This window comes from Aulonocara sp. 'chitande type north' Nkhata Bay, linkage group LG14 (genome assembly GCF_057382095.1).
Source record: "Aulonocara sp. 'chitande type north' Nkhata Bay isolate Kocher_YH1m ecotype deep benthic linkage group LG14, A_spYH_male_GT1.1, whole genome shotgun sequence".
Taxonomy (NCBI): domain Eukaryota; kingdom Metazoa; phylum Chordata; class Actinopteri; order Cichliformes; family Cichlidae; genus Aulonocara; species Aulonocara sp. 'chitande type north' Nkhata Bay.
In genome coordinates this window covers 4,650,811-4,677,296 of record NC_141357.1, presented here as the reverse complement: position 1 = coordinate 4,677,296, position 26,486 = coordinate 4,650,811, and the positions used below count along the sequence as shown (strand labels likewise).

At 28.6% G+C, this 26,486-nt stretch overlaps 1 long non-coding RNA gene across 1 annotated transcript; it reads right to left on the bottom strand.

Moving 5' to 3' along the window:
• Positions 1 to 688: 688 nt before the first annotated feature.
• On the bottom strand, positions 689 to 2,307 carry LOC147313906 (uncharacterized). Its single transcript, XR_015124821.1, has 3 exons — positions 1,490 to 2,307; positions 1,293 to 1,404; positions 689 to 1,212 (listed from the first exon to the last, which is right to left on the bottom strand). It is a non-coding gene; the product is annotated as an uncharacterized LOC147313906 (long non-coding RNA).
• Between the last annotated feature and the right edge of the window lie 24,179 nt (positions 2,308 to 26,486).

The following is a 26,486-nucleotide window of genomic DNA, read 5'->3' as shown; positions in this document are numbered from 1 at the left end:
AATTTTCTTTCTGTAAGCACTTATTGAAATTATCTGAGCACATTACAAGTACATATTTGCTTACTCTGTATGCTCAAATGTGACCCGTTATAGCCAACAGAAAAAAAGCGGAGGCCCGAGAAACAGGTGGGGGTCCTCCACCACCACCACTCACAGAGGCTGAGCAGTTGGCCCTCAGCCAAAACAGTGGGCGCCCTGTGGCCGAAGGCATCTCTGCGGGGACATCCTCTGAGGCAATAACCCCGCAAGACACAAGTGCCTACATAAGGGGTAAATTCAAAATAATACATGATGTGCATACATCCTTTCTTCACAGTCACCTTTGCAGTGCGACACATTCATTTGATAAACTCTTTACCATAATGGATTATTTTGTAGTGAAGTTATGTTCCTACTGATTTTGCCTTCCCTCAGCCTTGGTTGTCTTTGAGAGCATAATGACAATGAAGTGTAAGGTGATTGGTATGTTTGTTAATTGCCATTTGGTCCCTTGTAAGTTATAAGTGACCTGTATAAACCTCATATTCTATCAGTTGATGGTGGTGGTGTACTGCATCTGGTGCAGCCTCCTGTTGAGCCAGACCAACATGCAGTTGTGAGTAATACTCCACAGATTATGAGTTTACAGTAGAACAGCAATGTTGTTTATTTCTTTACTACAGGAAAATAATGAAGAAACATTGACAGCTGTTACAGAGGAGGAAGCAACAGAGACACTTTATGAGGTTTACATCTTTTAATACTTTGTGTACAGGAAATACAGGCGACCAATAAAGCCAGTTGAACAAAAAATCTGTTTATTCTTCTTTCAACATGTTGAGGTGATGGGTCAAAGGAAATGATTGTGACATATGGTGTCTCTGACTGCTCTTCCATCTTGTATGTCCGTGGGAGGGTCAGGATGTTCATGGTTTGGATCACTGCTGATGTTTGGTTCAGAAGGACAGTGTTCTCCTCTAATTGTGGCAATGTTGTGAAGAATCACACATGCCACAATAATGTCACATGCCCTTTCTGGGGTGACCCTGAGTCTTTGCAGGCACTGGAACCGGGCCTTAAGCATTCCGATAGTCATTTCAATTCTGGCTCTTGTCCTGCAATTAGCCAGATTATATCGCTGCTGTGGGCCCGGTTCAGGGTCAGGGTAAGGGGTAAGCAAATAGGGTAAACATGGATACCCCCTATCACCAAGCAAGTAGCCAGTGAACTCTCCTAAGACAGAAGGATACACTTCAGTTCAAATGTCCCTGAAGCAATTGGTCTTTATATATTTTAAAGTATTCTCAACTCACCATGTCCAAATTTTGTGCTCAGTGTACATTCACGGAATATTTGTGAGTCATGGACAGAGCCTGGCCACTTGGCTTCCACATTTGTGATAATGTTGGCAGCATCATATATGATCTTCACAGTGCAGAGAACACAAATTAGCATCCATTACTATGATAAAATAATTTGTTAGTTTGAAATGCTACAGGGAACTATGTACCTGTACATTAATGCTGTGGAAAGACTTCCTGTTCACATAGTCTCCTTCATTTACTAAAGGAGCAATGACTGGAATGTGAGTGCCATCTATACAGCCAATCACGCCTGGGAACCCTGAAAATAAATGTAAAATTTAAGTAGTAGTCCAAGTATCACCACATCATAAATTAAGTTTTGGTCATCCTGATACCTGCAATTTTGTGGCATCCCTCTTTGATGAATCTTGTGGGTCTATGACCGGGGAACACCACAAACGTGTACAGGAGACGTTTCAGTGCAACTGTAACATTCCTGACTGCCCGACAGACGGTAGCCTTGGAAACGTGCTCAGCGTCACCAATATTATACAGAAAGCTCCCGTTTGCAAAAAACCGAAGTGCAATACAAATAATATGTACAGAACTGAGAGAATGTCCGCGATGTGTCACATGCGTAATATATGGCCTGAGGATGTTATCCAAATAAATTATAGATTGTGCTGAGAAACGGTAACGTTCGCACAGAAAATCATCAGGAAATGATAAGATGTCCAAACGCGCTCTAATCACTCTCTCCCGGCGGAGAGCTCTGCGGAGAATTTGGGCTTCACGATCTACTGGCTCTTCAAGGAAGTGGCACGCCATGTCCGACACTTCCTACAGTCAGGTTTCCGACAAAGGGGCGGAGACAGTCAGGGTTAGTTGTAGTAAACCTGCTAGGGGGCAGGTTAGCTTCACGGCGTGTGTCGTCATAGTGACTCACTGAGGCTTCATCTGAACTCGCTTTGTGAAACCGAAAACCCAGAGTTTTCGTTAACTCAGGGTATACTTACTCAGTTTTTCCACTAAACCGGCTTCCTGAAACAGGGCCCAGAACTTGAAAGAGAACAACATAATTAGAATGACAAGAATGGGATTTGAATAAAAACACCGGAAGTTGAAAGAAAACAACAAAATTTGAATGAAAACAACGGAAGTGTAAAGAGAACAACAGAATTTGAAAGAAAACAACAGAATTAGAACAAAGAGAACAGAATTTCAATGAAAAGAACTGGATTAGAAGGAAAACAACAGATTTCGAACAAAAACAACAGAATTATAATGAAAACCACGGAAATTGAAAGAGGACAATAGAATTTGAATGAAAAGAACTGGATTAGAATGAAAACAACAAAATTTGAATGAAAACAACGGAAGTTGAAACAGAACAAAAAAATTTGAAAGAAAACAACAGAATTAGAATGTAAAGAAGTGAATTAGAATGAAAACAACAGAATTTGAATGAAAACAACAGAATTGGAATGAAAACACCGGAAATTGAAAGAGAACAAAAGAATTTGAATGAAAACACCGGAAGTTGAAAGAAAACAACAAAATTTGAATGAAAACAACAAAATTTGAATGAAAACAACAGAATTAGAATGAAAACAACAGAAATTGAAAGAAAAAAACAGAATTAGAATGACAAGAACAGAATTTGAATGCAAACAAAAGAAATAGAATGAAAACAACAAAATTTGAAGGAAAACAAAAGAATTTGAAAGAAAAAACAAAATTTGAATGACAAGAACGGAAGTTGAAAGAGAACAAAAGAATTTGAATGAAAAGAACAGAATTAGAATGAAAAGAACAAAATTTGAATGAAAACAACAGAATTAGAATGAAAACAACAGAATTAGAATGAAAACAACAGAATTTGAATGAAAACAACAAAATTTGGATGAAAACAACAAAATTTAAATGAAAAGAACTGGATTAGAAGAAAAACATCGGATTTCGAACAAAAACCAACAGAATTAGAATGACAAGAACGGAATTTGAATGAAAACAACAAAATTTGAATGAAAACAACAAAATTTAAATGAAAAGAACTGGATTAGAAGAAAAACATCGGATTTCGAACAAAAACCAACAGAATTAGAATGACAAGAACGGAATTTGAATGAAAACACAGGAATTTGAATGAAAACAAAAGAATAAGAATGAAAAGAACTGAATTAAAATGAAAAGAACTGAATTAGAAGGAAAAACAGTATTAGAAAAAAGAGAACAGAACTTGAAAGAGAACAACATAATTAGAATGACAAGAATGGAATTTGAATGAAAACACCGGAAGTTGAAAGAAAACAACAGAATTAGAATGACAAGAACGGAATTTGAATGAAAAGAACTGGATTATAAGGAAAACCACGGACTTTGAACGAAAACAACTGAATTAGAATGACAAGAATGGAATTAGAATGAAAATAATAGAATTAGAATGAAAACAGTAGAATTAGAATGAAAAGAACTGAATTAGAAAGAAAACAACAAAATTTGAACGAAAACAACAGAATTAGAAGGAAAACAACAGAATTTGAAAGAAAACAACAGAATTAGAATGACAAGAATGGAATTTGAATGAAAACAAAGGAAGTTGAAAGAAAACAACAAACTTTGAATGAAAAGAACAGAATTAGAATTAAAACAACAGAATGAGAATCACAAGAACGGAATTAGAATGAAAAGAACAGAATTAGAATGAAAAGATCAACATTTGAATGAAAACAACAGAATTAGAATGACAAGAACAGAATTTGAATGAAGACAACAGAATTAGAATGACAAGAACGGAATTAGAATGAAAATAAAAGAATTTGAATGAAAAAACAGAATTAGAATGACAAGAGTGGAATTTGAATGAAAACACCGGAAGTTGAAAGAAAACAACATAATTTGAATGAAAGCAACAGAATTAGAAGGAAAACAACAAAATTTGAAAGAACTCAACAGAATTAGAATGACAAGAAGGGAATTTGAATGAAAACAACAGGAATTTGAATGAAAACAACAGAATTAGAATGAAAACAACAGAATTAGAAGGAAAACAACAGAATTTGAAAGAAAAAAACAGAATTAGAATGACAAGAATGGAAGTTGAATGAAAACACCGGAATTTGAAAGAAAACAACATAATTTGAATGAAAACAACAGAATTAGAATGAAAACAACAAAATTTGAATGAAAACAAAAGAATTAGAAGGAAAACAACAGAATTCAAATGACAAGAATGGAATTTGAATGAAAACAACAGAAATAGAATGAAAACAACATAATATGAATGAAAACACAGAAATTTGAATGAAAACAACATAATTTGAATGAAAACAACAGAATTAGAAGGAAAACAACAAAATTTGAAAAAAAAAACAGAATTAGAATGACAAGAATGGAAGTTGAATGAAAACACAGGAATTTGAAAGAAAACAACATAATTTGAATGAAAACAACAGAATTAGAATGAAAACAACAGAATTTGAAAGAAAAAAACAGAATTAGAATGACAAGAATGGAAGTTGAATGAAAACACCGGAAGTTACAAGAAAACAACAAAATTTGAAGGAAAACAAAAGAATTTGAATGAAAACAAAAGAATTAGACGGAAAACAACAAAATTTGAAAGAAAACAAAAGAATTTGAATGAAAACAACAGGATTAGAATGTAAACAACGGATTTCGAACGAAAACAACAGAATTAGAATGAAAAGAACTGAATTAGAAAGAAAACAACAAAATTTGAACGAAAACAAAAGAATTAGAAGGAAAACAACAGAATTTGAAAGAAAACAACAGAATTAGAATGACAAGAATGGAATTTGAATGAAAACAAAGGAAGTTGAAAGAAAACAACAAAATTTGAATGAAAACAATAGAATTAGAATGAAAACAACATAATTTGAATGAAAACAACAGAATTAGAATGAAAACAACATCATTTAAATGAAAACAACTGAATTAGAATGACAAGAACGGAATTTGAATGAAAACACAGGAATTTGAATGAAAACAACAAAATTTGAAGGAAAACAAAAGAATTTGAATGAAAACAACAGAATTAGAATGAAAACAACATAATTTGAATGAAGACAACAGAATTAGAATGACAAGAACGGAATTAGAATGAAAACAAAAGAATTTGAATGAAAAAACAGAATTAGAATGACAAGAATGGAATTTGAATGAAAACACCGGAAGTTGAAAGAAAACAACATAATTTGAATGAAAACAACAGAATTTGAAAGAAAAAAAAAAATTAGAATGACAAGAATGGAAGTTGAATGAAAACACCGGAAGTTGAAAGAAAAAAACAGAATTAGAATGACAAGAACGGAATTTGAATGAAAAGAAATGGATTAGAAGGAAAACCACGGACTTTGAACGAAAACAACTGAATTAGAATGAAAACAACATAATTTGAACGAAAACAAATGAATTAGAATGACAAGAACAGAATTTGAATGAAAACACCGGAAGTTGAAAGAAAACAACATAATTTGAATGAAAACAACAGAATTAGAATGAAAACAACAGGATTAGAATGTAAACAACGCATTTCGAACGAAAACAACAAAATTAGAATGACAAGAATGGAATTTGAATGAAAACAATAGAATTAGAATGAAAACAACATAATTTGAATGAAAACAACAGAATTAGAATGAAAACAACATCATTTGATTAAAAACAACTGAATTAGAATGACAAGAATGGAAGTTGAATGAAAACACCGGAAGTTGAAAGAAAACAACAAAATTTGAAGGAAAACAAAAGAATTTGAATGAAAACAACAGAATTAGAATGAAAACAAAAGAATTTGAATGAAAAAACAGAATTAGAATGACAAGAATGGAATTTGAATGAAAACACCGGAAGTTGAAAGAAAACAACATAATTTGAATGAAAACAACAGAATTAGAATGAAAACAACAAAATTTGAAAGAAAAAAAAAGAATTAGAATGACAAGAATGGTGGTTGAATGAAAACACCGGAAGTTGAAAGAAAACAACATAATTTGAATGAAAACAACAGAATTAGAATGAAAACAACAAAATTTGAACGAAAACAAAAGAATTAGCAGGAAAACAACAGAATTTGAAAGAAAACAACAGAATTAGAATGACAAGAATGGAATTTGAATGAAAACAAAGGAAGTTGAAAGAAAACAACAAAATTTGAATGAAAACAATAGAGTTAGAATGAAAACAACATAATTTGAATGAAAACAACAGAATTAGAATGAAAACAACATCATTTGAATGAAAAACAACTGAATTAGAATGACAAGAACGGAATTTGAATGAAAACACAGGAATTTGAATGAAAACAACAGAATTAGAATGAAAACAACAGAATTAGAAGGAAAACAACAGAATTTGAAAGAAAAAAACAGAATTAGAATGACAAGAATGGAAGTTGAATGAAAACACCGGAAGTTGAAAGAAAACAACAAAATTTGAAGGAAAACAAAAGAATTTGAATGAAAACAACAGAATTAGAATGAAAACAAAAGAATTTGAATGAAAAAACAGAATTAGAATGACAAGAATGGAATTTGAATGAAAACACCGGAAGTTGAAAGAAAACAACATAATTTGAATGAAAACAACAGAATTAGAATGAAAACAACAAAATTTCAAAGAAAAAAAAAGAATTAGAATGACAAGAATGGAAGTTGAATGAAAACACCGGAAGTTGAAAGAAAAAAACAGAATTAGAATGACAAGAATGGAAGTTGAATGAAAACACCGGAAGTTGAAAGAAAACAACAAAATTTGAAGGAAAACAAAAGAATTTGAATGAAAACAACAGAATTAGAATGAAAACAAAAGAATTTGAATGAAAAAACAGAATTAGAATGACAAGAATGGAATTTGAATGAAAACACCGGAAGTTGAAAGAAAACAACATAATTTGAATGAAAACAACAGAATTAGAATGAAAACAACAAAATTTGAAAGAAAAAAACAGAATTAGAATGACAAGAATGGAAGTTGAATGAAAACACCGGAAGTTACAAGAAAACAACAAAATTTGAAGGAAAACAAAAGAATTTGAATGAAAACAAAAGAATTAGACGGAAAAATACAAAATTTGAAAGAAAACAAAAGAATTTGAATGAAAACAACAGGATTAGAATGTAAACAACGGATTTCGAACGAAAACAACAGAATTAGAATGAAAAGAACTGAATTTGAAAGAAAACAACAGAATTCGAATGACAAGAATGGAATTTGAATGAAAACAAAGGAATTTGAAAGAAAACAACAAAATTTGAATGAAAACAATAGAATTAGAATGAAAACAAAAGAATTTGAATGAAAACAACAGAATTAGAATGAAAACAACATAATTAGAATGAAGACAACAGAATTAGAATGACAAGAACGGAATTAGAACGAAAACAAAAGAATTTGAATGAAAAAACAGAATTAGAATGACAAGAGTGGAATTTGAATGAAAACACCGGAAGTTGAAAGAAAACAACATAATTTGAATGAAAACAACAGAATTTGAAAGGAAAAAAAAGAATTAGAATGACAAGAATGGAAGTTGAATGAAAACACCGGAAGTTGAAAGAAAACAACATAATTTGAATGACAAGAACGGAATTTGAATGAAAAGAAATGCATTAGAAGGAAAACCACGGACTTTGAACGAAAACAACTGAATTAGAATGAAAACAACATAATTTGAATGAAAACAAATGAATTAGAATGACAAGAACGGAATTTGAATGAAAACACCGGAAGTTGAAAGAAAAAACAGAATTAGAATGACAAGAATGGAATTTGAATGAAAACAAAGGAAGTTGAAAGAAAACAACAAAATTTGAATGAAAACAATAGAATTAGAATGAAAACAACATAATTTGAATGAAAACAACAGAATTAGAATGAAAACAACATCATTTAAATGAAAACAACTGAATTAGAATGACAAGAACGGAATTTGAATGAAAACACAGGAATTTGAAAGAAAACAACAGAATTAGAATGAAAACAACAGAATTAGAAGGAAAACAACAGAATTTGAAAGAAAAAAAAAGAATTAGAATGACAAGAATGGAAGTTGAATGAAAACACCGGAAGTTGAAAGAAAACAACATAATTTGAATGAAAAAACAGAATTTGAAAGAAAAAAAAAGAATTAGAATGACAAGAATGGAAGTTGAATGAAAACACCGGAAGTTGAAAGAAAAAAACAGAATTAGAATGACAAGAACGGAATTTGAATGAAAAGAAATGGATTAGAAGGAAAACCACGGACTTTGAACGAAAGCAACTGAATTAGAATGAAAACAACATAATTTGAACGAAAACAAATGAATTAGAATGACAAGAACAGAATTTGAATGAAAACACCGGAAGTTGAAAGAAAACAACATAATTTGAATGAAAACAACAGAATTAGAATGAAAACAACAGGATTAGAATGTAAACAACGCATTTCGAACGAAAACAACAAATTAGAATGACAAGAATGGAATTTGAATGAAAACAATAGAATTAGAATGAAAACAACATAATTTGAATGAAAACAACATAATTAGAATGAAAACAACATCATTTGATTAAAAACAACTGAATTAGAATGACAAGAACGGAATTTGAATGAAAACAGGAATTTGAATGAAAACAACAGAATTAGAATGAAAACAACAGAATTAGAAGGAAAACAACAGAATTTGAAAGAAAAAAACAGAATTAGAATGACAAGAATGGAAGTTGAATGAAAACACCGGAAGTTGAAAGAAAACAACAAAATTTGAAGGAAAACAAAAGAATTTGAATGAAAACAACAGAATTAGAATGAAAACAACATAATTTGAATGAAGACAACAGAATTAGAATGACAAGAACGGAATTAGAATGAAAACAAAAGAATTTGAATGAAAAAACAGAATTAGAATGACAAGAATGGAATTTGAATGAAAACACCGGAAGTTGAAAGAAAACAACATAATTTGAATGAAAGCAACAGAATTAGAAGGAAAACAACAAAATTTGAAAGAAAAAAACAGAATTAGAATGACAAGAAGGGTATTTGAATGAAAACAAAGGAAGCTGAAAGAAAACAACAAAATTTGAATGAAAACAATAGAATTAGAATGAAAACAACAGAATTCAAATGACAAGAATGGAATTTGAATGAAAACAACAGAAATAGAATGAAAACAACATAATATGAATGAAAACACAGAAATTTGAATGAAAACAACAAAATTAGAATGAAAACAACAGAATTAGAAGGAAAACAACAAAATTTGAAAGAAAAAAACAGAATTAGAATGACAAGAATGGAATTTGAATGAAAACAACAGGAATTTGAATGAAAACAAAAAAATTAGAATGAAAACAACAGAATTAGAAGGAAAACAACAGAATTTGAAAGAAAAAAACAGAATTAGAATGACAAGAATGGAAGTTGAATGAAAACACAAAATTTGAAAGAAAACAACATAATTTGAATGAAAACAACAGAATTAGAATGAAAACAACAAAATTTGAACGAAAACAAAAGAATTAGAAGGAAAACAACAGAATTTGAAAGAAAACAACAGAATTAGAATGACAAGAATGGAATTTGAATGAAAACAAAGGAAGTTGAAAGAAAACAACAAAATTTGAATGAAAACAATAGAATTAGAATGAAAACAACATAATTTGAATGAAAACAACAGAATTAGAATGAAAACAACATCATTTGAATGAAAAACAACTGAATTAGAATGACAAGAATGGAATTTGAATGAAAACACAGGAATTTGAATGAAAACAACAGAATTAGAATGAAAACAACAGAATTAGAAGGAAAACAACAGAATTTGAAAGAAAAAAACAGAATTAGAATGACAAGAATGGAAGTTGAATGAAAACACCGGAAGTTGAAAGAAAACAACAAAATTTGAAGGAAAACAAAAGAATTTGAATGAAAACAACAGAATTAGAATGAAAACAACATAATTTGAATGAAGACAACAGAATTAGAATGACAAGAACGGAATTTGAATGAAAACACAGGAATTTGAATGAAAACAAAAGAATAAGAATGAAAAGAACTGAATTAAAATGAAAAGAACTGAATTAGAAGGAAAAACAGTATTAGAAAAAAGAGAACAGAACTTGAAAGAGAACAACATAATTAGAATGACAAGAATGGAATTTGAATGAAAACACCGGAAGTTGAAAGAAAACAACAGAATTAGAATGACAAGAACGGAATTTGAATGAAAAGAACTGGATTATAAGGAAAACCACGGACTTTGAACGAAAACAACTGAATTAGAATGACAAGAATGGAATTAGAATGAAAATAATAGAATTAGAATGAAAACAGTAGAATTAGAATGAAAAGAACTGAATTAGAAAGAAAACAACAAAATTTGAACGAAAACAACAGAATTAGAAGGAAAACAACAGAATTTGAAAGAAAACAACAGAATTAGAATGACAAGAATGGAATTTGAATGAAAACAAAGGAAGTTGAAAGAAAACAACAAACTTTGAATGACAAGAACAGAATTAGAATTAAAACAACAGAATGAGAATCACAAGAACGGAATTAGAATGAAAAGAACAGAATTAGAATGAAAAGATCAACATTTGAATGAAAACAACAGAATTAGAATGACAAGAACAGAATTTGAATGAAGACAACAGAATTAGAATGACAAGAACGGAATTAGAATGAAAATAAAAGAATTTGAATGAAAAAACAGAATTAGAATGACAAGAGTGGAATTTGAATGAAAACACCGGAAGTTGAAAGAAAACAACATAATTTGAATGAAAGCAACAGAATTAGAAGGAAAACAACAAAATTTGAAAGAACTCAACAGAATTAGAATGACAAGAAGGGAATTTGAATGAAAACAACAGGAATTTGAATGAAAACAAAAGAATTTGAATGAAAACAACAGAATTAGAATGAAAACAAAAGAATTTGAATGAAAAAACAGAATTAGAATGACAAGAATGGAATTTGAATGAAAACACCGGAAGTTGAAAGAAAACAACATAATTTGAATGAAAACAACAGAATTAGAATGAAAACAACAAAATTTGAAAGAAAAAAAAAGAATTAGAATGACAAGAATGGTGGTTGAATGAAAACACCGGAAGTTGAAAGAAAACAACATAATTTGAATGAAAACAACAGAATTAGAATGAAAACAACAAAATTTGAACGAAAACAAAAGAATTAGAAGGAAAACAACAGAATTTGAAAGAAAACAACAGAATTAGAATGACAAGAATGGAATTTGAATGAAAACAAAGGAAGTTGAAAGAAAACAACAAAATTTGAATGAAAACAATAGAGTTAGAATGAAAACAACATAATTTGAATGAAAACAACAGAATTAGAATGAAAACAACATCATTTGAATGAAAAACAACTGAATTAGAATGACAAGAACGGAATTTGAATGAAAACACAGGAATTTGAATGAAAACAACAGAATTAGAATGAAAACAACAGAATTAGAAGGAAAACACCGGAAGTTGAAAGAAAACAACATAATTTGAATGAAAACAACAGAATTTGAAAGAAAAAAAAAGAATTAGAATGACAAGAATGGAAGTTGAATGAAAACACCGGAAGTTGAAAGAAAAAAACAGAATTAGAATGACAAGAACGGAATTTGAATGAAAAGAAATGGATTAGAAGGAAAACCACGGACTTTGAACGAAAACAACTGAATTAGAATGAAAACAACATAATTTGAACGAAAACAAATGAATTAGAATGACAAGAACAGAATTTGAATGAAAACACCGGAAGTTGAAAGAAAACAACATAATTTGAATGAAAACAACAGAATTAGAATGAAAACAACAGGATTAGAATGTAAACAACGCATTTCGAACGAAAACAACAAAATTAGAATGACAAGAATGGAATTTGAATGAAAACAATAGAATTAGAATGAAAACAAAAGAATTTGAATGAAAACAAAAGAATTTGAATGAAAAAACAGAATTAGAATGACAAGAATGGAATTTGAATGAAAACACCGGAAGTTGAAAGAAAAAAACAGAATTAGAATGACAAGAATGGAAGTTGAATGAAAACACCGGAAGTTACAAGAAAACAACAAAATTTGAAGGAAAACAAAAGAATTTGAATGAAAACAAAAGAATTAGACGGAAAAACACAAAATTTGAAAGAAAACAAAAGAATTTGAATGAAAACAACAGGATTAGAATGTAAACAACGGATTTCGAACGAAAACAACAGAATTAGAATGAAAAGAACTGAATTTGAAAGAAAACAACAGAATTAGAATGACAAGAATGGAATTTGAATGAAAACAAAGGAATTTGAAAGAAAACAACAAAATTTGAATGAAAACAATAGAATTAGAATGAAAACAAAAGAATTTGAATGAAAACAACAGAATTAGAATGAAAACAACATAATTTGAATGAAGACAACAGAATTAGAATGACAAGAACGGAATTAGAACGAAAACAAAAGAATTTGAATGAAAAAACAGAATTAGAATGACAAGAGTGGAATTTGAATGAAAACACCGGAAGTTGAAAGAAAACAACATAATTTGAATGACAAGAACGGAATTTGAATGAAAAGAAATGCATTAGAAGGAAAACCACGGACTTTGAACGAAAACAACTGAATTAGAATGAAAACAACATAATTTGAATGAAAACAAATGAATTAGAATGACAAGAACGGAATTTGAATGAAAACACCGGAAGTTGAAAGAAAAAACAGAATTAGAATGACAAGAATGGAAGTTGAATGAAAACACCGGAAGTTGAAAGAAAACAACAAAATTTGAAGGAAAACAAAAGAATTTGAATGAAAACAACAGAATTAGAATGAAAACAAAAGAATTTGAATGAAAAAACAGAATTAGAATGACAAGAATGGAATTTGAATGAAAACACCGGAAGTTGAAAGAAAAAAACAGAATTAGAATGACAAGAATGGAAGTTGAATGAAAACACCGGAAGTTACAAGAAAACAACAAAATTTGAAGGAAAACAAAAGAATTTGAATGAAAACAAAAGAATTAGACGGAAAAACACAAAATTTGAAAGAAAACAAAAGAATTTGAATGAAAACAACAGGATTAGAATGTAAACAACGGATTTCGAACGAAAACAACAGAATTAGAATGAAAAGAACTGAATTTGAAAGAAAACAACAGAATTAGAATGACAAGAATGGAATTTGAATGAAAACAAAGGAATTTGAAAGAAAACAACAAAATTTGAATGAAAACAATAGAATTAGAATGAAAACAAAAGAATTTGAATGAAAACAACAGAATTAGAATGAAAACAACATAATTTGAATGAAGACAACAGAATTAGAATGACAAGAACGGAATTAGAACGAAAACAAAAGAATTTGAATGAAAAAACAGAATTAGAATGACAAGAGTGGAATTTGAATGAAAACACCGGAAGTTGAAAGAAAACAACATAATTTGAATGACAAGAACGGAATTTGAATGAAAAGAAATGCATTAGAAGGAAAACCACGGACTTTGAACGAAAACAACTGAATTAGAATGAAAACAACATAATTTGAATGAAAACAAATGAATTAGAATGACAAGAACGGAATTTGAATGAAAACACCGGAAGTTGAAAGAAAAAACAGAATTAGAATGACAAGAATGGAATTTGAATGAAAACAAAGGAAGTTGAAAGAAAACAACAAAATTTGAATGAAAACAATAGAATTAGAATGAAAACAACATAATTTGAATGAAAACAACAGAATTAGAATGAAAACAACATCATTTAAATGAAAACAACTGAATTAGAATGACAAGAACGGAATTTGAATGAAAACAACAGAATTTGAATGAAAAAAACAGAATTAGAATGACAAGAATGGAAGTTGAATGAAAACACCGGAAGTTGAAAGAAAACAACAAAATTTGAAGGAAAACAAAAGAATTTGAATGAAAACAACAGAATTAGAATGAAAACAACATAATTTGAATGAAGACAACAGAATTAGAATGACAAGAACGGAATTTGAATGAAAACAAAAGAATTTGAATGAAAAAACAGAATTAGAATGACAAGAATGGAATTTGAATGAAAACACCGGAAGTTGAAAGAAAACAACATAATTTGAATGACAAGAACGGAATTTGAATGAAAAGAAATAGATTAGAAGGAAAACCACGGACTTTGAACGAAAACAACTGAATTAGAATGAAAACAACATAATTTGAACGAAAACAAATGAATTAGAATGACAAGAACAGAATTTGAATGAAAACACCGGAAGTTGAAAGAAAACAACATAATTTGAATGAAAACAACAGAATTAGAATGAAAACAACAGGATTAGAATGTAAACAACGCATTTCGAACGAAAACAACAAATTAGAATGACAAGAATGGAATTTGAATGAAAACAATAGAATTAGAATGAAAACAACATAATTTGAATGAAAACAACATAATTAGAATGAAAACAACATCATTTGATTAAAAACAACTGAATTAGAATGACAAGAACGGAATTTGAATGAAAACAGGAATTTGAATGAAAACAACAGAATTAGAATGAAAACAACAGAATTAGAAGGAAAACAACAGAATTTGAAAGAAAACAACAGAATTAGAATGACAAGAATGGAAGTTGAATGAAAACACCGGAAGTTGAAAGAAAACAACATAATTTGAATGACAAGAACGGAATTTGAATGAAAAGAAATGCATTAGAAGGAAAACCACGGACTTTGAACGAAAACAACTGAATTAGAATGAAAACAACATAATTTGAATGAAAACAAATGAATTAGAATGACAAGAACGGAATTTGAATGAAAACACCGGAAGTTGAAAGAAAAAACAGAATTAGAATGACAAGAATGGAATTTGAATGAAAACAAAGGAAGTTGAAAGAAAACAACAAAATTTGAATGAAAACAATAGAATTAGAATGAAAACAACATAATTTGAATGAAAACAACAGAATTAGAATGAAAACAACATCATTTAAATGAAAACAACTGAATTAGAATGACAAGAACGGAATTTGAATGAAAACACAGGAATTTGAATGAAAACAACAGAATTAGAATGAAAACAACAGAATTAGAAGGAAAACAACAGAATTTGAAAGAAAAAAACAGAATTAGAATGACAAGAATGGAAGTTGAATGAAAACACCGGAAGTTGAAAGAAAACAACAAAATTTGAAGGAAAACAAAAGAATTTGAATGAAAACAACAGAATTAGAATGAAAACAACATAATTTGAATGAAGACAACAGAATTAGAATGACAAGAACGGAATTAGAATGAAAACAAAAGAATTTGAATGAAAAAACAGAATTAGAATGACAAGAATGGAATTTGAATGAAAACACCGGAAGTTGAAAGAAAACAACATAATTTGAATGAAAGCAACAGAATTAGAAGGAAAACAACAAAATTTGAAAGAAAAAAACAGAATTAGAATGACAAGAATGGAATTTGAATGAAAACAACAGAAATTTGAATGAAAACAAAAAAATTAGAATGAAAACAACAGAATTAGAAGGAAAACAACAGAATTTGAAAGAAAAAAAGAGAATTAGAATGACAAGAATGGAAGTTGAATGAAAACACCGGAATTTGAAAGAAAACAACATAATTTGAATGAAAACAACAGAATTAGAATGAAAACAAAAGAATTTGAATGAAAAAACAGAATTAGAATGACAAGAATGGAATTTGAATGAAAACACCGGAAGTTGAAAGAAAACAACATAATTTGAATGAAAACAACAGAATTAGAATGAAAACAACAAAATTTGAAAGAAAAAAAAAGAATTAGAATGACAAGAATGGAAGTTGAATGAAAACACCGGAAGTTGAAAGAAAACAACATAATTTGAATGAAAACAACAGAATTAGAATGAAAACAACAAAATTTGAACGAAAACAAAAGAATTAGAAGGAAAACAACAGAATTTGAAAGAAAACAACAGAATTAGAATGACAAGAATGGAATTTGAATGAAAACAAAGGAAGTTGAAAGAAAACAACAAAATTTGAATGAAAACAATAGAGTTAGAATGAAAACAACATAATTTGAATGAAAACAACAGAATTAGAATGAAAACAACATCATTTGAATGAAAAACAACTGAATTAGAATGACAAGAACGGAATTTGAATGAAAACACAGGAATTTGAATGAAAACAACAGAATTAGAATGAAAACAACAGAATTAGAAGGAAAACAACAGAATTTGAAAGAAAAAAACAGAATTAGAATGACAAGAATGGAAGTTGAATGAAAACACCGGAAGTTGAACGAAAACAACAAAATTTGAAGGAAAACAAAAGAATTTGAATGAAAACAAAAGAATTAGACGGAAAAATACAAAATTTGAAAGAAAACAAAAGAATTTGAATGAAAACAACAGGATTAGAATGTAAACAACGGATTTCGAACGAAAACAACAGAATTAGAATGAAAAGAACTGAATTTGAAAGAAAACAACAGAATTCGAATGACAAGAATGGAATTTGAATGAAAACAAAGGAATTTGAAAGAAAACAACAAAATTTGAATGAAAACAATAGAATTAGAATGAAAACAAAAGAATTTGAATGAAAACAACAGAATTAGAATGAAAACAACATAATTAGAATGAAGACAACAGAATTAGAATGACAAGAACGGAATTAGAACGAAAACAAAAGAATTTGAATGAAAAAACAGAATTAGAATGACAAGAGTGGAATTTGAATGAAAACACCGGAAGTTGAAAGAAAACAACAGAATTTGAATGAAAACAACAGAATTTGAAAGGAAAAAAAAGAATTAGAATGACAAGAATGGAAGTTGAATGAAAACACCGGAAGTTGAAAGAAAACAACATAATTTGAATGACAAGAACGGAATTTGAATGAAAAGAAATGCATTAGAAGGAAAACCACGGACTTTGAACGAAAACAACTGAATTAGAATGAAAACAACATAATTTGAATGAAAACAAATGAATTAGAATGACAAGAACGGAATTTGAATGAAAACACCGGAAGTTGAAAGAAAAAACAGAATTAGAATGACAAGAATGGAATTTGAATGAAAACAAAGGAAGTTGAAAGAAAACAACAAAATTTGAATGAAAACAATAGAATTAGAATGAAAACAACATAATTTGAATGAAAACAACAGAATTAGAATGAAAACAACATCATTTAAATGAAAACAACTGAATTAGAATGACAAGAACGGAATTTGAATGAAAACACAGGAATTTGAAAGAAAACAACAGAATTAGAATGAAAACAACAGAATTAGAAGGAAAACAACAGAATTTGAAAGAAAAAAAAAGAATTAGAATGACAAGAATGGAAGTTGAATGAAAACACCGGAAGTTGAAAGAAAACAATATAATTTGAATGAAAAAACAGAATTTGAAAGAAAAAAAAAGAATTAGAATGACAAGAATGGAAGTTGAATGAAAACACCGGAAGTTGAAAGAAAAAAACAGAATTAGAATGACAAGAACGGAATTTGAATGAAAAGAAATGGATTAGAAGGAAAACCACGGACTTTGAACGAAAACAACTGAATTAGAATGAAAACAACATAATTTGAACGAAAACAAATGAATTAGAATGACAAGAACAGAATTTGAATGAAAACACCGGAAGTTGAAAGAAAACAACATAATTTGAATGAAAACAACAGAATTAGAATGAAAACAACAGGATTAGAATGTAAACTACGCATTTCGAACGAAAACAACAAATTAGAATGACAAGAATGGAATTTGAATGAAAACAATAGAATTAGAATGAAAACAACATAATTTGAATGAAAACAACATAATTAGAATGAAAACAACATCATTTGATTAAAAACAACTGAATTAGAATGACAAGAACGGAATTTGAATGAAAACAGGAATTTGAATGAAAACAACAGAATTAGAATGAAAACAACAGAATTAGAAGGAAAACAACAGAATTTGAAAGAAAAAAACAGAATTAGAATGACAAGAATGGAAGTTGAATGAAAACACCGGAAGTTGAAAGAAAACAACAAAATTTGAAGGAAAACAAAAGAATTTGAATGAAAACAACAGAATTAGAATGAAAACAACATAATTTGAATGAAGACAACAGAATTAGAATGACAAGAACGGAATTAGAATGAAAACAAAAGAATTTGAATGAAAAAACAGAATTAGAATGACAAGAATGGAATTTGAATGAAAACACCGGAAGTTGAAAGAAAACAACATAATTTGAATGAAAGCAACAGAATTAGAAGGAAAACAACAAAATTTGAAAGAAAAAAACAGAATTAGAATGACAAGAAGGGTATTTGAATGAAAACAAAGGAAGCTGAAAGAAAACAACAAAATTTGAATGAAAACAATAGAATTAGAATGAAAACAACAGAATTCAAATGACAAGAATGGAATTTGAATGAAAACAACAGAAATAGAATGAAAACAACATAATATGAATGAAAACACAGAAATTTGAATGAAAACAACAAAATTAGAATGAAAACAACAGAATTAGAAGGAAAACAACAAAATTTGAAAGAAAAAAACAGAATTAGAATGACAAGAATGGAATTTGAATGAAAACAACAGGAATTTGAATGAAAACAAAAAAATTAGAATGAAAACAACAGAATTAGAAGGAAAACAACAGAATTTGAAAGAAAAAAACAGAATTAGAATGACAAGAATGGAAGTTGAATGAAAACACCGGAATTTGAAAGAAAACAACATAATTTGAATGAAAACAACAGAATTAGAATGAAAACAACAAAATTTGAACGAAAACAAAAGAATTAGAAGGAAAACAACAGAATTTGAAAGAAAACAACAGAATTAGAATGACAAGAATGGAATTTGAATGAAAACAAAGGAAGTTGAAAGAAAACAACAAAATTTGAATGAAAACAATAGAATTAGAATGAAAACAACATAATTTGAATGAAAACAACAGAATTAGAATGAAAACAACATCATTTGAATGAAAAACAACTGAATTAGAATGACAAGAATGGAATTTGAATGAAAACACAGGAATTTGAATGAAAACAACAGAATTAGAATGAAAACAACAGAATTAGAAGGAAAACAACAGAATTTGAAAGAAAAAAACAGAATTAGAATGACAAGAATGGAAGTTGAATGAAAACACCGGAAGTTGAAAGAAAACAACAAAATTTGAAGGAAAACAAAAGAATTTGAATAAAAACAACAGAATTAGAATGAAAACAACATAATTTGAATGAAGACAACAGAATTAGAATGACAAGAACGGAATTTGAATGAAAACACAGGAATTTGAATGAAAACAAAAGAATAAGAATGAAAAGAACTGAATTAAAATGAAAAGAACTGAATTAGAAGGAAAAACAGTATTAGAAAAAAGAGAACAGAACTTGAAAGAGAACAACATAATTAGAATGACAAGAATGGAATTTGAATGAAAACACCGGAAGTTGAAAGAAAACAACAGAATTAGAATGACAAGAACGGAATTTGAATGAAAAGAACTGGATTATAAGGAAAACCACGGACTTTGAACGAAAACAACTGAATTAGAATGACAAGAATGGAATTAGAATGAAAATAATAGAATTAGAATGAAAACAGTAGAATTAGAATGAAAAGAACTGAATTAGAAAGAAAACAACAAAATTTGAACGAAAACAACAGAATTAGAAGGAAAACAACAGAATTTGAAAGAAAACAACAGAATTAGAATGACAAGAATGGAATTTGAATGAAAACAAAGGAAGTTGAAAGAAAACAACAAACTTTGAATGACAAGAACAGAATTAGAATTAAAACAACAGAATGAGAATCACAAGAACGGAATTAGAATGAAAAGAACAGAATTAGAATGAAAAGATCAACATTTGAATGAAAACAACAGAATTAGAATGACAAGAACAGAATTTGAATGAAGACAACAGAATTAGAATGACAAGAACGGAATTAGAATGAAAATAAAAGAATTTGAATGAAAAAACAGAATTAGAATGACAAGAGTGGAATTTGAATGAAAACACCGGAAGTTGAAAGAAAACAACATAATTTGAATGAAAGCAACAGAATTAGAAGGAAAACAACAAAATTTGAAAGAACTCAACAGAATTAGAATGACAAGAAGGGAATTTGAATGAAAACAACAGGAATTTGAATGAAAACAAAAGAATTTGAATGAAAACAACAGAATTAGAATGAAAACAAAAGAATTTGAATGAAAAAACAGAATTAGAATGACAAGAATGGAATTTGAATGAAAACACCGGAAGTTGAAAGAAAACAACATAATTTGAATGAAAACAACAGAATTAGAATGAAAACAACAAAATTTGAAAGAAAAAAAAAGAATTAGAATGACAAGAATGGTGGTTGAATGAAAACACCGGAAGTTGAAAGAAAACAACATAATTTGAATGAAAACAACAGAATTAGAATGAAAACAACAAAATTTGAACGAAAACAAAAGAATTAGAAGGAAAACAACAGAATTTGAAAGAAAACAACAGAATTAGAATGACAAGAATGGAATTTGAATGAAAACAAAGGAAGTTGAAAGAAAACAACAAAATTTGAATGAAAACAATAGAGTTAGAATGAAAACAACATAATTTGAATGAAAACAACAGAATTAGAATGAAAACAACATCATTTGAATGAAAAACAACTGAATTAGAATGACAAGAACGGAATTTGAATGAAAACACAGGAATTTGAATGAAAACAACAGAATTAGAATGAAAACAACAGAATTAGAAGGAAAACACCGGAAGTTGAAAGAAAACAACATAATTTGAATGAAAACAACAGAATTTGAAAGAAAAAAAAAGAATTAGAATGACAAGAATGGAAGTTGAATGAAAACACCGGAAGTTGAAAGAAAAAAACAGAATTAGAATGACAAGAACGGAATTTGAATGAAAAGAAATGGATTAGAAGGAAAACCACGGACTTTGAACGAAAACAACTGAATTAGAATGAAAACAACATAATTTGAACGAAAACAAATGAATTAGAATGACAAGAACAGAATTTGAATGAAAACACCGGAAGTTGAAAGAAAACAACATAATTTGAATGAAAACAACAGAATTAGAATGAAAACAACAGGATTAGAATGTAAACAACGCATTTCGAACGAAAACAACAAAATTAGAATGACAAGAATGGAATTTGAATGAAAACAATAGAATTAGAATGAAAACAAAAGAATTTGAATGAAAACAAAAGAATTTGAATGAAAAAACAGAATTAGAATGACAAGAATGGAATTTGAATGAAAACACCGGAAGTTGAAAGAAAAAAACAGAATTAGAATGACAAGAATGGAAGTTGAATGAAAACACCGGAAGTTACAAGAAAACAACAAAATTTGAAGGAAAACAAAAGAATTTGAATGAAAACAAAAGAATTAGACGGAAAAACACAAAATTTGAAAGAAAACAAAAGAATTTGAATGAAAACAACAGGATTAGAATGTAAACAACGGATTTCGAACGAAAACAACAGAATTAGAATGAAAAGAACTGAATTTGAAAGAAAACAACAGAATTAGAATGACAAGAATGGAATTTGAATGAAAACAAAGGAATTTGAAAGAAAACAACAAAATTTGAATGAAAACAATAGAATTAGAATGAAAACAAAAGAATTTGAATGAAAACAACAGAATTAGAATGAAAACAACATAATTTGAATGAAGACAACAGAATTAGAATGACAAGAACGGAATTAGAACGAAAACAAAAGAATTTGAATGAAAAAACAGAATTAGAATGACAAGAGTGGAATTTGAATGAAAACACCGGAAGTTGAAAGAAAACAACATAATTTGAATGACAAGAACGGAATTTGAATGAAAAGAAATGCATTAGAAGGAAAACCACGGACTTTGAACGAAAACAACTGAATTAGAATGAAAACAACATAATTTGAATGAAAACAAATGAATTAGAATGACAAGAACGGAATTTGAATGAAAACACCGGAAGTTGAAAGAAAAAACATAATTAGAATGACAAGAATGGAAGTTGAATGAAAACACCGGAAGTTGAAAGAAAACAACAAAATTTGAAGGAAAACAAAAGAATTTGAATGAAAACAACAGGATTAGAATGTAAACAACGGATTTCGAACGAAAACAACAGAATTAGAATGAAAAGAACTGAATTTGAAAGAAAACAACAGAATTAGAATGACAAGAATGGAATTTGAATGAAAACAAAGGAATTTGAAAGAAAACAACAAAATTTGAATGAAAACAATAGAATTAGAATGAAAACAAAAGAATTTGAATGAAAACAACAGAATTAGAATGAAAACAACATAATTTGAATGAAGACAACAGAATTAGAATGACAAGAACGGAATTAGAACGAAAACAAAAGAATTTGAATGAAAAAACAGAATTAGAATGACAAGAGTGGAATTTGAATGAAAACACCGGAAGTTGAAAGAAAACAACATAATTTGAATGACAAGAACGGAATTTGAATGAAAAGAAATGCATTAGAAGGAAAACCACGGACTTTGAACGAAAACAACTGAATTAGAATGAAAACAACATAATTTGAATGAAAACAAATGAATTAGAATGACAAGAACGGAATTTGAATGAAAACACCGGAAGTTGAAAGAAAAAACATAATTAGAATGACAAGAATGGAAGTTGAATGAAAACACCGGAAGTTGAAAGAAAACAACAAAATTTGAAGGAAAACAAAAGAATTTGAATGAAAACAACAGAATTAGAATGAAAACAAAAGAATTTGAATGAAAAAACAGAATTAGAATGACAAGAATGGAATTTGAATGAAAACACCGGAAGTTGAAAGAAAAAAACAGAATTAGAATGACAAGAATGGAAGTTGAATGAAAACACCGGAAGTTACAAGAAAACAACAAAATTTGAAGGAAAACAAAAGAATTTGAATGAAAACAAAAGAATTAGACGGAAAAACACAAAATTTGAAAGAAAACAAAAGAATTTGAATGAAAACAACAGGATTAGAATGTAAACAACGGATTTCGAACGAAAACAACAGAATTAGAATGAAAAGAACTGAATTTGAAAGAAAACAACAGAATTCGAATGACAAGAATGGAATTTGAATGAAAACAAAGGAATTTGAAAGAAAACAACAAAATTTGAATGAAAACAATAGAATTAGAATGAAAACAAAAGAATTTGAATGAAAACAACAGAATTAGAATGAAAACAACATAATTTGAAAGAAGACAACAGAATTAGAATGACAAGAACGGAATTAGAACGAAAACAAAAGAATTTGAATGAAAAAACAGAATTAGAATGACAAGAGTGGAATTTGAATGAAAACACCGGAAGTTGAAAGAAAACAACATAATTTGAATGACAAGAACGGAATTTGAATGAAAAGAAATGCATTAGAAGGAAAACCACGGACTTTGAACGAAAACAACTGAATTAGAATGAAAACAACATAATTTGAATGAAAACAAATGAATTAGAATGACAAGAACGGAATTTGAATGAAAACACCGGAAGTTGAAAGAAAAAACAGAATTAGAATGACAAGAATGGAATTTGAATGAAAACAAAGGAAGTTGAAAGAAAACAACAAAATTTGAATGAAAACAATAGAATTAGAATGAAAACAACATAATTTGAATGAAAACAACAGAATTAGAATGAAAACAACATCATTTAAATGAAAACAACTGAATTAGAATGACAAGAACGGAATTTGAATGAAAACACAGGAATTTGAATGAAAACAACAGAATTAGAATGAAAACAACAGAATTAGAAGGAAAACAACAGAATTTGAAAGAAAAAAACAGAATTAGAATGACAAGAATGGAAGTTGAATGAAAACACCGGAAGTTGAAAGAAAACAACAAAATTTGAAGGAAAACAAAAGAATTTGAATGAAAACAACAGAATTAGAATGAAAACAACATAATTTGAATGAAGACAACAGAATTAGAATGACAAGAACGGAATTTGAATGAAAACAAAAGAATTTGAATGAAAAAACAGAATTAGAATGACAAGAATGGAATTTGAATGAAAACACCGGAAGTTGAAAGAAAACAACATAATTTGAATGAAAACAACAGAATTTGAAAGAAAAAAAAAGAATTAGAATGACAAGAATGGAAGTTGAATGAAAACACCGGAAGTTGAAAGAAAAAAACAGAATTAGAATGACAAGAACGGAATTTGAATGAAAAGAAATGGATTAGAAGGAAAACCACGGACTTTGAACGAAAACAACTGAATTAGAATGAAAACAACATAATTTGAACGAAAACAAATGAATTAGAATGACAAGAACAGAATTTGAATGAAAACACCGGAAGTTGAAAGAAAACAACATAATTTGAATGAAAACAACAGAATTAGAATGAAAACAACAGGATTAGAATGTAAACAACGCATTTCGAACGAAAACAACAAATTAGAATGACAAGAATGGAATTTGAATGAAAACAATAGAATTAGAATGAAAACAACATAATTTGAATGAAAACAACATAATTAGAATGAAAACAACATCATTTGATTAAAAACAACTGAATTAGAATGACAAGAACGGAATTTGAATGAAAACAGGAATTTGAATGAAAACAACAGAATTAGAATGAAAACAACAGAATTAGAAGGAAAACAACAGAATTTGAAAGAAAAAAACAGAATTAGAATGACAAGAATGGAAGTTGAATGAAAACACCGGAAGTTGAAAGAAAACAACATAATTTGAATGACAAGAACGGAATTTGAATGAAAAGAAATGCATTAGAAGGAAAACCACGGACTTTGAACGAAAACAACTGAATTAGAATGAAAACAACATAATTTGAATGAAAACAAATGAATTAAAATGACAAGAACGGAATTTGAATGAAAACACCGGAAGTTGAAAGAAAAAACAGAATTAGAATGACAAGAATGGAATTTGAATGAAAACAAAGGAAGTTGAAAGAAAACAACAAAATTTGAATGAAAACAATAGAATTAGAATGAAAACAACATAATTTGAATGAAAACAACAGAATTAGAATGAAAACAACATCATTTAAATGAAAACAACTGAATTAGAATGACAAGAACGGAATTTGAATGAAAACACAGGAATTTGAATGAAAACAACAGAATTAGAATGAAAACAACAGAATTAGAAGGAAAACAACAGAATTTGAAAGAAAAAAACAGAATTAGAATGACAAGAATGGAAGTTGAATGAAAACACCGGAAGTTGAAAGAAAACAACAAAATTTGAAGGAAAACAAAAGAATTTGAATGAAAACAACAGAATTAGAATGAAAACAACATAATTTGAATGAAGACAACAGAATTAGAATGACAAGAACGGAATTTGAATGAAAACAAAAGAATTTGAATGAAAAAACAGAATTAGAATGACAAGAATGGAATTTGAATGAAAACACCGGAAGTTGAAAGAAAACAACATAATTTGAATGAAAACAACAGAATTTGAAAGAAAAAAAAAGAATTAGAATGACAAGAATGGAAGTTGAATGAAAACACCGGAAGTTGAAAGAAAAAAACAGAATTAGAATGACAAGAACGGAATTTGAATGAAAAGAAATGGATTAGAAGGAAAACCACGGACTTTGAACGAAAACAACTGAATTAGAATGAAAACAACATAATTTGAACGAAAACAAATGAATTAGAATGACAAGAACAGAATTTGAATGAAAACACCGGAAGTTGAAAGAAAACAACATAATTTGAATGAAAACAACAGAATTAGAATGAAAACAACAGGATTAGAATGTAAACAACGCATTTCGAACGAAAACAACAAATTAGAATGACAAGAATGGAATTTGAATGAAAACAATAGAATTAGAATGAAAACAACATAATTTGAATGAAAACAACATAATTAGAATGAAAACAACATCATTTGATTAAAAACAACTGAATTAGAATGACAAGAACGGAATTTGAATGAAAACAGGAATTTGAATGAAAACAACAGAATTAGAATGAAAACAACAGAATTAGAAGGAAAACAACAGAATTTGAAAGAAAAAAACAGAATTAGAATGACAAGAATGGAAGTTGAATGAAAACACCGGAAGTTGAAAGAAAACAACAAAATTTGAAGGAAAACAAAAGAATTTGAATGAAAACAACAGAATTAGAATGAAAACAACATAATTTGAATGAAGAC